The sequence below is a fragment of the Neofelis nebulosa genome, chromosome 13 (genome assembly GCF_028018385.1).
Source record: "Neofelis nebulosa isolate mNeoNeb1 chromosome 13, mNeoNeb1.pri, whole genome shotgun sequence".
NCBI lineage: Eukaryota > Metazoa > Chordata > Mammalia > Carnivora > Felidae > Neofelis > Neofelis nebulosa.
The window spans coordinates 64,125,577-64,138,574 of NC_080794.1; positions in this window are offsets into that span (position 1 = coordinate 64,125,577).

Below are 12,998 nucleotides of genomic sequence, written 5' to 3' on the forward strand. Positions count from 1 at the left end.
ACAGCAGCTGCAGGCACTTCAAGATTGCAATAGCCCAGCCTAGAAAGCACTGGCAAGCTCAGTTTTTCAGAGATGTGGAAGGCAGAAGACAGAGGTGGGCAGATGGCTGTTCATCCTGAAGGGGAGGAGGGCCGTCCTGTGAAGACGAATTCTCTTTTATTCTTTTTTGTTTTAATTGAAATGTAACTTACAAGCGGCAAAATGGATGATTCATAAATGTACAGGTTGGTGGATGTATGTACGTATTCATGCAATCACCAGCCAGTTCAAATGGGAGGCATGACCACCACCCTGGGACTTTACCGTGTGTTCCCTCATGGTCAATATGCATCCACCCCCCAACAGTGGTCAGTGTTCCTACCCTATGTCTAGATGAGTGTGGCCAATTTTTGAACTTCGTATAAATGGGATCACAGAGTATGTACTTTTTTGAATTGATACCTGTGAGACTCATCTATGATGTTGTGAATATCGATAGTCCCTTCTTTTTCATTGCAGTGTGGTATTTCATTGTATAAATATGCCATAGTCTACTTATCCATTCTACTGTAGGGACATTTGTGTGACTTCCAGTTTTTGCCTATTATGCATAAAGCTGCTATGAGTATTCTTGTACGTGTCTTTTGGTGGATGTGCACTCATTTCTGTTGGGTGTATACACAAGAGTGAAATTGCTGGGCCATTTACTTATTAAAAAGGATAACCTGGGGGTGACTGGCTGGCTCAGTTGGTGGAGCATGTGACTCTTGATCTCGGGGTTGTGAGTTCAAGCCCGACAATGGGTATAGAGAGTACTTAAAAATAAAATCTTCCAAAAAAAAAAAAAAAAAACGCCCAATAACCTGGACTCAAAGAGGACAGAGCTCATGCCTCTTTTCTTCATTGCTGTATCCCCAGAGCTTGTCACAAAGTACATACTCAGTAAATATCTTTGGAAAGAATGTTGACAGCAATGTCAATTTTTTCGAAATTAATGTACATATTTGGTGCAATTCCAATTAGATAACAAGAAAGTTTTGATGGGGTGGATTGAGTAAAACAATTTTAAAGTTATATAGAAGAATAAGTGCTTTACAATGGCAAATAAAATGTGAAAAAGAAAAATAAAGGGTGAGACTTGCCTTACCAGATATCAGAATGTACTGTAAGACCACTGTAATTAAATCAATTTGGTATTGGCATAGGAATAGATAAATGTATCGTTGGAATAAAATAGAGAACCCAGAAATAGACCAAGTGTATATATGAAAATTTACTATATGACATAGTTGGTATTTCAATTTCGTGAAAAAGGATGGATTATTTAATAAATGGTGCCAAGACAACTTACATCTGGAAGAAAATAAAACTGGACTCCTAGTTTATGCCGCATACAAATATAAACTCCATGTAGATTAAAGACAAATGTAAAAAATGAGACAATAACAATCTTGAAAATTTAGGAGGCGACATGTTCAATACAGGGCAGGGGGGGCTTTGTAAAACAAGACTAGAGTCTAGAATCTATACATGAAAATATGGACATATTTTACCTTGTAACAATAAAAAAAACTTTTGTATAGCAATAGATAAACAAAGTCAATAGGCAAACAATAGATTTGAGGGAAGATATTCATAATGTACGGGACAATTAAAAATACACAAAAAAGGTTTTATAAATAGACAAGAGACAACAAACAGAAAGATGTGCAAAAGCTATTAGAAGTCACCTCACAAAAGAGCATATTCAAATGGTCAACATGCATAGGAAAAGAAGCTCAAAATTATTAGTATTCAAAGAGATGCAAATTAAAGTACAACGAGATATTGTTTTATACCTTTCAAACTAACAAAAATTAAAATGAGGGTAATTTCCATTGCTAGCAGGGATTCATGGAAAACAGTTTTTACATTGCTGGTAGAATTATACATTTCTACATCCCTTTATAATCTGGCAACATCTTTTGAAATTGAAAATATGTATTCACTTTGACCCATCAATAGTAGGAATGAAAACACCAACACATAAAGAGATAGATATACGTGTGTGTGTGTGTGTGTGTGTGTGTGTGTATCAGTATTGTTTATTTGTCCTGGCCATTCTCTCTCCACATCCCTCCCCCAGAAAAAAGCTAGACAAAAACTAAAACCCATTAATAAGGCTCGGTGATGGGCTAGTTAAAACTAGGAAAGAGCCCTAGCTTTTGCAGATTCCTAACGTATAACTCTTCCCACCATGTCTAACTTCAAGCTATCAGCCTGGTGTCATTGAATGCCAGGCTGGGAAGAGATGTGAACTGTAGAAAAGCTGGAGGCTGCAGCACAGCCACACCTTGGACTATTATGCAACCATTAAGAAGAATAAATGATCCTATAGAAGTTTATTTGGTAGATTTCCAAGAGCCATTGTTGAGGAAGGAAAGCAAGAGGCAGAAAAGTGTATAAGGTGACATCATTATATTTTTTAAAACATATTTCTACCAAAAAAACTATGTGTGTGTGTGTGTGTGCGCGTACGTGTGTGCATGTGCGTGTTTGTGTACATGATTATATAAATATGAGAAGAAGGGGAGGAGAGAGCCAAGGAAAAAGAATAAATGAGAAGGGCGCATCTATACTTTATATGTTTGTGTATAAAAGTAAAATTCTTTTTAATTATAAAAACATAAAGAGCCTCTGATATATGCCTAGTTCTGCAGCAGGCTCTTGGGAGTGGAGGAACATGTGAGACATGGTTTCATTCTAATATCTAGTTGGAAATATAAAAGCAAATAGTCGCAGGGCAATTTATGAACTCCTATTAGGGGTGAAATAAGCGTCACAATAGAGGGATAGGTAAAATGAGAGTAGGGGTGAGAAAATCCCACAGGGGAGGGCTTTTTATTTCTTCTCGTTTTTGTTTTTGATTTTGTTTTGTTCTGACTAAGCCCTCCGGGCTCTCCTTGGCCCAGATTTGCTGCCAGGTCCAGCCCTCCTTCCCCTTCTCACAGCGGGCCCTGGGACAGCCTGCTTTAGCCTCCTTGGAGGGGGTGCCTTTGCCAGACCCCCACTCTTCCTTCCCTGCTGCCCCCAAAGACAACCACATTTTACTTTAAAGCGTTTGCTGCTTTACTACTGCTGATGACTGCTAATCACCATGGAAACAGCCACGGAGAAACACAAACTGGAAAAGCCTCACAACATCAAGAATCACACAGGTGTCAAGAGGTTTGGTTTCCGGGCCTGGCTCTTGACTCCTTTCTAGCCAACACGCAGCCACGCTCCCCTTTCATTCTCTCACATCGTCTCTCTCAGAACGTCTCTCTCCTGGGGTGGCCAACCATTCATCATGCAAGACCTACTTTGAATTGTGATCGGCTTTACCTTGGGGAAGGGTCCTTCCACCTCAGAGGGTTCTGCCCTCCCAGGCCTCCTTTTCACTGGGTTTCATCTCTGCATAACATACCAACAAATAGTCCAGACAGGTAATCTGCAAGTCTTACAGCCAAGGATTAACTAAAGCCCAGTAAATCCCAGTTGGTCCCCATAGTCTTTGTCTTCAGGAAGCTCCAGACTCTGATGAATTCTCCACCCAGCCAGCCAAAGCCCCCATCACCACTCCATAACCCCACCTCCCCAAACACCGTAATTGCCCCACTGCCAGCCGGCCACCTGTTGTCCTGCTCCTCTGTTCCAGTGGTTTAGCCTTCACCTCCAGACTGTCAGGAAGCTGGTGAGGACCTCCCACCTGGGAGAGGCTGGCTTTTGCTCCTGTCCTGCCCTTCTCTCATTCCGACACAGCTTCACGAACTTACTGTGTTCAGAATCTTTCATTGATTGCGCCCACATTTTACATCGATCCAGCTTGCCAGAGCATTTACATGACATTCTGAATCACGCACGAAAATGGCCACAAGGCCTGTTTATACAGGAAAAAGAGGTAGGGTTTTATCAGAAGGCCCGAGGTGATCTCCAAGGGGTCAATCCAAGCTGGGAAAGAGAAAAACAGTTAGGAATTTTAATAGTCAGATGCATGTCCACCGAGGCCAGCTGGACAAGGGGACAGGTAGAGAATGGCCAGAGGTTAGAGGTGGCGGCAGCAGGACACAAAGAAATCCTAGCAAATTGTAGTGAATCAAGGGTGAGCCTTCAGGCTGGACTTATGGGAAAGATTTTTGTCTCCGAGTTTGGCAGTGGTATCTCCGTAGCTGGTAAAATCGCATCAACACACAACCAACAAGTTATATTCCCAGGCAAGGCCCAACTGCACACTGCCTAAAACAAATTTGTTTTATTTTGTTTTCAGTCGTGTTTTCCCGATTACAGGAGTAACTCATACTCATTGCAAAAACGTCAAAAGTTACAGGAATATGTAAGGTAGAAATCAAAACTCTGTCCTTCAGAGATAAACACCTTTAAGTTGAGATGTATTTATCCAGGTTGCTTTCTTTGCATATATGGACATTTCATACATATGCACATATACATAAAGTTTTGCGAAGTTACTATCATAAAATGACGGCCCACACTTAGAACTTTAGCAACCCTAAGCTTGGAAATGGTTACGGTGTCCCTACCCCACTTGTGTTTCACTCAGAAAGAAAAATACTAAACAGCAAAACAAGCACATGGAAAGTCAAAGTTTTGGCCTTTCCTTTCATTATTATTTCAGGACTTTAAAAGCTACATGTGTTCTTACAAACTTTTATTTATTTATTTATTTATTTATTTATTTATTTATTTGCCTTCTTGACACCCCAAGTAGAGCCTGGTTTGCAATTAGGTCATGTAACACTATGCACAATACACGTTGTCTTGCAACTCGTTTTTTTTTGTTTTTTTTTTTTCATGTAAGCTATATCTTGGGCATCTGTCCATGTCAGTATCTAAGCATCATTGTGACTGGCAGGTGTGGGCTCCTTTCCAAAGAAAAACAGGATCCTTCAAATGCAGGTACCTGTGGCCGAAGGTTAGGATTTTAGAAGAATTACATGGCTTTTTTTTTTTTTATTATTTTTATTTATTTTTGAGACAGAACAGAGCATGAGCAGGGGAGGGGCAGAGAGAGAGGAAGACACAGAATTTGAAGCAGGCTCCAGGCTTTGAGCTATCAGCACAGAGCCCAACGTGGGGCTCGAACTCACGGACTGTGAGATCATGACCTGAGCTGAAGTCAGACGCTTAACCGACTGAGCCACCCAGGCGCCCCTAGAAGAATTACATGGCTTTCATACGTTAGTGTGATAACAACTGACCAGGAAGCTTCCTCCATATTTAGCTTGAGTTCACAAGCAACTGAACTACCTTCAAACCTTAACGGAAAGAGATAAGATACAAATAAATTAATTAACTCATTCACTTATTCACAGCTAGTTCAACTTTGGGGTAGCAAATATCCTCATCATAATTAAGGGGAAAAGTAAAAATCAGAAAATTCATTTATAAAGATTTCCTTTATGTTATCACCATTAGAGAATTTAGAATTAGCCTATGTCTTCAGTTGGTTATTTATTACTTAAATCTGGTACTTCTGTTACTGATTTCCAATTTTATAACATTGTGGACAGAGAATGTTTTTTATATGCTATCAGTTCTTCGGCATCTTCTAGAATCGTGCTGTGACTTAGAACATGGTCATTGTAAATATTTGGCATGGCATGAAATACTGCAATTTTGTCCGCCATCCTAGGTGAATGAAGAAATCGGAAAACTAAAGTCCATATTCTTATTCGAAATGAGCATTTACGGACAGGCTCCCAAATACTGTAAATCCTGAAACTTTCCCAGCTGAAACCCTCAAAACTTTACCTGTAAATAAATTTTAAAAATTATAAATGGCCTCTAAATTTTTCAAACAGAATAAAGATTATAAAGTTGAAAATAATAATTCCCTGCTACCTCCTCTAAGTTGAATCCCAGAGCACAGACATGGGGCACTTCCAACAGTTTCATGAACTTCTTGTAGACATTATCTATGTACATACAAGAATGTGGGGGCGCCTGGGTGGCTCGGTCAGTTAAGCATCTGACTCCAGCTCAGGTCATGATCTGCTCCGTGAGTTCCAGCCCCGCGTCGGGGTCTGTGCTGACAGCTCAGAGCCTGGAGCGTGCTTTGGATTCTGGGTCTTCCTCTCTCTCTACTCCTCCCCTGCTCATGTTCTGTCTCTCTCTCTGTCTCTCTCTCTCTCTCTCTCTCAAAAATAAATAAAATTAAAAAAAAATTTTAAACAGAATGTGTAAATGAATCTTATATGCCTAACCTTAAAGGAAAACACCACACAGATGTAGGATTTTACTATCCGCATAGTATTGTATACTCTGCTTTTTTCGCTTAGCATATCTCAAATATCTTCCATATCAACACGCCTATATCCTCTCCATTCTTTTTTTTTTATGTTTATTTCTTTATCTTTGAGAGAGAGAGCGCGAGCAAGGAAGGGGCAGAGAGAGAGGGAGACAGAGAATCCGAAGCAGGCTCAACGCACAAACCGCGTGGTCATGACCTGAGCCGAAGTCAGAAGCTTAACCAACTGAAGCTTCCAGGTGCCACTCCCCTCCGTTCTTTTTACTGGCTGTATGGTATCCCATATTAAAGCTGGGCCATAGTTTATTTAGCAAATCCCTATTGACGGACACATGCATTGTTACCAATGTCCTATTACAGGCTGGGCTTTTGTGAGCAACCTCATTCACACGCCGAATCACTGCCGCTCAGTTCAGTCCTCTCTCAGGACAACTGCCCCCTCTCACCATGTACCTCACCAAAGCTCTCCCGTCCATCTCTGCTGCAAACGCAGGTATTCAATCTGTTTCCTTCTCCTTTGGAGGCTGCCACAGCATCACCCATGCTGGCTAAAGAGCGGCATGTAGTTCCCTAAGCTCTCTGTTTGGCTAGAACTCCTGATGACCAGCACCCAGGTCTTTTTGGTTTTGTTTTCTTCCACCACTCCAAGAGGCAAACAGAGGATAGCAATAAGAACAGATGTGGGGTTCTTATTCTGTGGAATGCCAAATTTCCAAAATTCCCCCATCCCATTTCTGATCCCCGAGTTAGGGAAAGTCATATCGATTCTTTTTTTCCATAGCATTCCTTCTTCCCCCACAAAAGTGTCTTCTTATTTCAAGAGAGCACTTTGTGGCTCTGAGGACCCTACACTGGGTTCCCAATTCAACAGGTCTCTGTTCTGTCGGCTGTGGTCCCCCTCCCCCCAGTTATTTGCTTCAACCATAATTTTTTAGTATTAGGCAACATCTCTAGGCAGGCTACACCATTCTATGACTAATAAGCAGCCTGAAAATGTCCGAACTTTCAGTCCTAAAGCCAACTAATTCTGAGTGAGTCACACATAACCTCCTAGTACCTGTAACATAAGGCTGGCAGAATGTATTATTTCTCAGGACTTGCAGAGATTGGGTAAAGGGGCCCCACACAAAGCGGGAGTGGATTTCATGGGAGAATTCAATCCCTAAGTGAGCTTCGGGTATGAGGGCCTCATGGGTCGGTACATCTGTGGACACCTGTTGTTTTGCCATTTGTTCTGCTGAGCTGTAGACACCCAGAATTCCCCAGGCTGATCCCTTGACTTTCACACCTGTCCACATCTGAATTTTTCATTTGTGATCTAAGCCAGCAGCACTCTAAAGGCCTCTAGAAAATCAGGCATGGCATTTCTAGGCTATGCTCTACAAAACAAAAACAAAGCATATTTTCCTGCTCCCAACTACCCAGGAAAGATTTGTTTCTGCTCTCGTCATAAGAACACAAAGTGAGAATTTTGTGCTTGAAAGAGTTCAGAAGGAGCACGTTATGGTAAAGACCATCTGAGTCCCTAACATGGGAAACTACGGATTCTGGGAGAATCTTGGAACGGATGGTTTGGGTTTACAATACATAGGGACCTCAGACTGAAGTCTGCTTCAAGGGTGAAGAGAAGAGGAAGAAGGTGGATTTGGTGAGTGGTTTGGAAAGGACTGGGGTGGAAGTGTGGTAGAGTGGCTAGCTAAGGTTTTTAAAATGCAAAGAATGTTCTCAGATTCATTTAATGTAATGCATTTTTCTAATGCCTACAGCTATTTCTGGCATGGGAGCTAAGTGTCTGGGATGGAGAAGCTGGGGAAAGAAGGGAGGAAGAATGGGTACCATTGACCAAGACTCACTGAGCGAGCCAGGACTAAGTGAACAGTGGGGCTACTCCTGAAATTTTAGTTAGGGATGTCCATGGGTCACCCAGGCTAGCACTCACTGCTCCTACACTAAGTGCATCCTCTTGCCCTAGGAATCTCTTTTTGAGGAATGGGCCTGTGTCTGGAAATCAGAGGAAGCCACAACTGGGCAGGTGATAGACTAGGGGAACTGACCCACTGTGGAGGATGTAATACCCCAAAGACCATGGACATGTGTTTCAACATTCTCAGCACTAATTCTGAAAAGAGCATTAAGACATACCGTGTGGATAGACAAGGTATTTGTGCAAATATACCAAGGGCCTACCATGAATAAATAAGGGTTATTAATAAAGCTAAACAAACAGATCATCTGAATTACCCTTTACTGAGCATCTATTACATGCTGTATACTGTTACAAGCACTTTATATATATTAACTGATTTAATACAAGCTAATGAGATAGGTACTATCATTATCCCTGCTTTACAAATGAGGAATCTGAGTCATGGAGAAGCTAAGCAAATTCCAAAGAACAACAGAGCTGAGACTCAAACTCAGGCCATCTGGCTTCAGAGCCCATACTCCTAACCACTCTACTATTCTGCCTGTTGAGACAAACACACAGAGCCAGGGCCAAGTGAAGCTTTCAATCCCTAGAGCAGACATATATACAATAAATCATTTCTATGCAAGGTCGTAACTATTATGGTGGGGCCATAGTGTATATTTGGGTTGAGGAAGGAGCAACTGGGTGTCTTAAGGGATGTCAGGTAAAATTTTAGTGGGAGGACAAGACAGCAGTACAAATGAGGTATGAAAAGCCCAGAAGCACGAGTGAGGCTGATATGTTCAAAGAATGGCCAATACCATTGTTCTGAACGACTGGATGTAAGATGCACAGGGAGGAAAAATGTGATGGCCTCGCACGGGTGGAAAGGGACCAAATCGTGGAGTACCTGGTATGGCCTGCCAAAGGATTTAATTGTACATTTAAGGCTTTAAAATTTGTCCACTGTTTGGGGGGGGGGGGGTGGCCTGGGTGGCTCAGTCCGTTAAGCGTCTGACTTCGGCTCAGGTCATGATCTTGAGGCTCCTGAGTTCCCGCCCTGCACTGGGCTCTGTGCTGGAACCCGGAGCCTGCTTCAGATTCTGTGTCTCCCTCTCCCTCTGCCAACCCCCACTTGCGCTCTGTCTCTCCCTCTCTCTCAAAAAACTAAACATTAAGAAACATTTTTTTGGATGTTTATTTTTTTGAGAGAGAGGGAGAGACACAGCATGAGCAGAGGAGGGGCAGAGAGAGAGGGAGACACAGCATCCGAAGCGGGCTCCAGGCTCTGAGCTGTCAGCACAGAGTCTGATGCGGGGTTCGAACTCACAAACTGTGAGATCATGACCTGAGCCAAGGTTGGATGCTTAACCGACTGAGCCACCCAGGCACCCCTAAAAAAAATTTTTTTTAATTGTCTGCTTGGGATTTGGCCATTGTTGATGATGATGTTTTTGTTTTGTTCCCCTGTCAGTAATGAATTTGGAAGTAGCAATACTCAGATTTGCTTATTAGAAAATTGGCCCAGGCTGCAGTGGGAAGATGAATTGAAGAAGGATAAACTGAAGGCATAGAGACCAGTTTGGAAGCTGTTGCAAGAGACTTTGCAGGGGATAATTAGGATATGTATTGGGGTACAGCAAGAGAGATGGAAAGGATTTTTGTGTACACATAATATGTAGTTTTAAGTTCTAGAAACCAATAGGAAAAATACAAATAGCTTAGAAATGAATGAAATATAGAAATAGGCAATTAACAACAACAAAAAACAATCCAAATAGTCCCCCCCCCCCCGCCAAATGTATGAAGAGGTAGTCAACATAATAATTAAGGGAATGCAAAATAAAACAACGAGAAACCATTTTCACCCTTCGGATTAGCAAAAATAAAAAAGGATGATGATATCAAATATTAGAACAGACATGAGGAAAACAGAATTCTCATACATTGCTAGTGGGACCATAAATTAATTCAGCCATTTATGGAAAGCAATTTAGCAGCATACAATAAACTTGATAATGCAAATACCCTATGACCCAGCAATTTCCCTTCTGATTACATAACCCACAGAAATTCTTGCACATGGACACAATTCGCATGTACAGAAATGTTCACGACAGTATCGCTTGTAATGGATAAAATGTGGCATACAAACTGCCTATAGAAATTAGATGTACAAGCACGCAAATCTTTTAAAAAACATATAGAAAATAATCCTATATATTCTTTATGACAAAATATAGGTGTATGTAAAAAAAACCAAGGAACCAGAGGCACAGAGAACTTGTGGACTTGAAACCCACAATAGTGTGGGGGGGGGGGGAGGATTAAAATGGGGTGTTTGTTAATGAGGACTCAGCTACCTCTGTGATTTTTTTTTTAATTTTTAAATATTTCTTTATTTGGGGAGAGAAAAAGTGAGAGTGGGAGTGAGGGGGAGAGAGCATTAAATTTGGAAGTTGGGGAGGGGAGAAAAGGAGTTATGTTTAAGACACACAGAGTTGGAGAACCCAGCATCAAATGTTTGTACTACTGAGTCAGACAGAGCGGCAGGACCTAAAGCACATGCCTTTATTAGGGTCCGTGGTGGAATCCTTTGGGGTTCCCAGGCTACAGCCAGATTAGTCAATTCAAATTCAAAAGAGATGGGTTTTGGTAAGGTTCACGAGGTTCTTATTAAAGAGGCACACAAGGGGAAGGCCCTGGAAGGCAGGGGACACTGTTGATCACAGGGACTGTTGGGGAGTCATATAAGGAACTTACATTCACTTGTTACTTCGCAGGCTGTTCTCTAGGCATGTGCGTGGGAGGGTAAATGTCAGTTCAAGGCCCATGCAGGCTTCTTGGCCTACAAAATGGATGCCGAGCTGGCAATATTACAAAGTTTAGCTGAACTCTTGATGCTCATCAACAATATAAACTGGTATGGAATAGTCTCTAAGATATATTAAGTGAAAATATTAAGTTGCAAAACAGTGTATACTACTGTGTATACATAGACTATGTTATTGCTTATATAAACAAAAGGGGTTATTTGCATGTATACACCAATACTCTTGGAAGGATGCTGTGGTTTCCAAGTGACTTTCTACCTGCAGCACAGTATTCTACTGTATGGATGTGCCATAATTTGTTTTGTCCCCGAATCTGGGCTGGTTAGTTCCCTTTCAGCCTTACACTACTGATAATGCTACAACAAATAACTTTATAGATCCATCTTTGTGAATGTAGAAGTATATTTCTAAAGAGACGTTAGAAGGGGAATTGCTGAATCAAAGAACATGTGCATTTTGTATTTTTGATAGTTACAGGCCATTGGTTCGTTTGTTATTTTTTATTTTTTAAGATTTTATTTTTAAGTAATCTCTACACTCAACACAGGGCTTGAACTCACAACCCTAAGATCAAGAGCCACATTCTTTACCAACTGAACCAGCCAGGTGCCCTGACCACTGCTTCTTTTAAATGCCCATAAGTATTAGGGGCGCCTGGGTGACTCAGTCGGTTAAGCGTCCGACTTCGGCTCAGGTCACGATCTCACAGTTTGTGAGTTCAAGCCCCAAGTCAGGCTCTGCGCTGACAGCTTAGAGCCTGGAGCCTGCTTCAGATTCTGTATCTCCTCTCTCTGCCCCTCCCCGACTTGTGCGCTCTCTCTCTCGCTCTCTCTCAAAAATAAATAAATAAATAAATAAATAAATAAATAAATGAATAAATGTAAAAAAAAATTTTTTAAAGGGGTGCCTGGGCACCTCAGTGGGTTGAGTGTCCCACTTCGGCTCAGGTTATGATCTCACAATTCGTGAGTTCCAGCCCCGCATGGAGCTCTGTGCTGACAGCTCAGAGCCCGGAGCCTGCGTTGCATTCTGTGTGTGTGTGTGTGTGTGTGTGTGTGTGTGTGTGTGTGTTTCTGCTCCTTCCCTGCTCACATGCTGTGTCTCTCTCAAAAATACATACATATATACATACCCATAGGTATTGATCATAGGTAAAATGTGGCACTTTTTTTTTATTAAAAAATTTTTTAATGTTTATTTATTTTTGAAAGAGAGACAGAACACGAGCAGAGGAGGGGCAGAGAGGGAAACACAGAATCCGGAGCAGCTCCAGGTTCTGAGCTGTCAGCACAGAGCCCGACACAGGGCTCCAACTCACGGGCCATGAGATCATGACCTGAGCCAAAGTCAGATGCTTAACAGACTGAGCCACCCAGGCACCACTGTGTGGCAATTTCTTTAAGTAAGAACCCTTGATTGAGAATCCTGCTAACTTCCTGTAACACCTCTCTGAGCACCAAAAGCTCTATTTTGTCCTCTCTTGGTTCCAGGAGACATTTGCTTTAAGAGAGCATTATCTCATAGGACTACAGAAACAAATATTAGGTTATATATTAAGACATCTACGGCAGCTCAGAGAGGAGGCTGCAGGTTTTTATTGTGGTCCTGTATCGTGTCTTACCTCACCATTGCCTGGTGCTTCTCTCTTTGATGCTGAGAGAAGAGGAAGAAACGCTAAGACCCAATGGGAGTTTGCCTCTGTCTTCATATTGTCCTAAGAAGTATTTTCTGATCCCAGTTCTCTACAAAAGTCAGGAGAATGGACCTGATTCATATATGCATTTACCTCGCCCCTGTAGGCATAAGTGTGAGACCCCTCTTTGTACCTGTTGAAGCCAGAAATCTGGAATTTTGTGTGAAATCTCTTGATTTTTAAATGCTGTCCTACATCTTTAACAAACTCTTTGGGAGCTAAGGGAAGCACATCTTCAGGAAGCGTGGCACAGAAGATTCAGTATTTTGGTGTTGTGGAAGCTTACAGCTTCAGGATAGT